Consider the following 1,276-nt stretch of genomic DNA (forward strand, 5'->3'; position numbering starts at 1 on the left):
ATATATCATTTATGTCCATCCTATTTTTTTGTCCATCATTTCTTAAACATCTTGATATAACTGATGCTAATTAATAATAAACTTTAGGCTGGAAAAAAAAAATCAAATTTGTCTAATTATCGCTTAGTTTATCTAACTGATATATGTATTTCTCAATTCTAAAAAAATAATGTATAATATTGTATTACATTATTTAAAGAATATAAAATAAGACTACGTAACATAAATATATTTTTTAAATTTTCTTTGTAGAAATCATTATGTTGTTTGATTCTTGTACTTGATTCATATATTTGAATAGATATTTGTGATAGATGAATAACTATATTTTTATTATCAGTAAATAATATATATTTATTATATAATATAAGAAAAATGAAATTATTTACTTTTTAAACAAACTTGTTTCATGTTGGGGACTCGGTTATAGACATATCATATTCGAAAGAGACATTTTTACAGTTATCAATCTTCTTAACAATCAAGAAACAAATCGGAATATCAAAACAAAATCTCATACGATCTCTTTGTGGAATAACTGCTCTGAAGAAATTGAATTTATGCATAAAAAAAGACTAGAAATGGATGTGCAGATGTGTTATCTAAATCAGCTTTAAAAAGTACTATTCATAGTTCATATATCATTTATGTCCATCCTATTTTTTTGTCCATCATTTCTTAAACATCTTGAAATAACTGATGCTAATTAATAATAAAGTTTTGGCAGACAAACAAAATCAAATTTGTCTAATTATCGCTTAAATATTTTATTAATATTGTCTAAGAAGCTTTCAAGTGATATCATAGTTTAGTTTTTATTAGTTTTTTTTTGGTTAATTTTTAGAGTTTTGTATTTAAGATTTTTTTTCCTTATAAAGCCTTTATTTCTTTCACATAATTGATATATATATATATATATATATATCATAAAAATTACCACCAAATCAGTTTTACATATTTATTATTTTTTTTAATGAAAATACACTTTTTAAAAAAATTAATTTAAAATAAAATTATATATTAATTTTCTGTATTCTAACAATTTGACTGATTTAATTAATTTGTTTTGGTGGATAACTTAAAAAGTTTTCATATGAATCGGAGAAAACAAGTTTATGTTGTTATATTATATTTATTTGTGTATATAGAATATATATATAATGCTAGTGTAATAAAGAAAGAACATTATTTTTTGTAACTTCAAAAAAATACATTATTACAATTTGAAATTAATCAAATTGAATAAAATGGTAATTAAATATTTGTAAATCTAATT

Source organism: Brassica oleracea, chromosome C6, assembly GCF_000695525.1.
Source record: "Brassica oleracea var. oleracea cultivar TO1000 chromosome C6, BOL, whole genome shotgun sequence".
NCBI lineage: Eukaryota > Viridiplantae > Streptophyta > Magnoliopsida > Brassicales > Brassicaceae > Brassica > Brassica oleracea.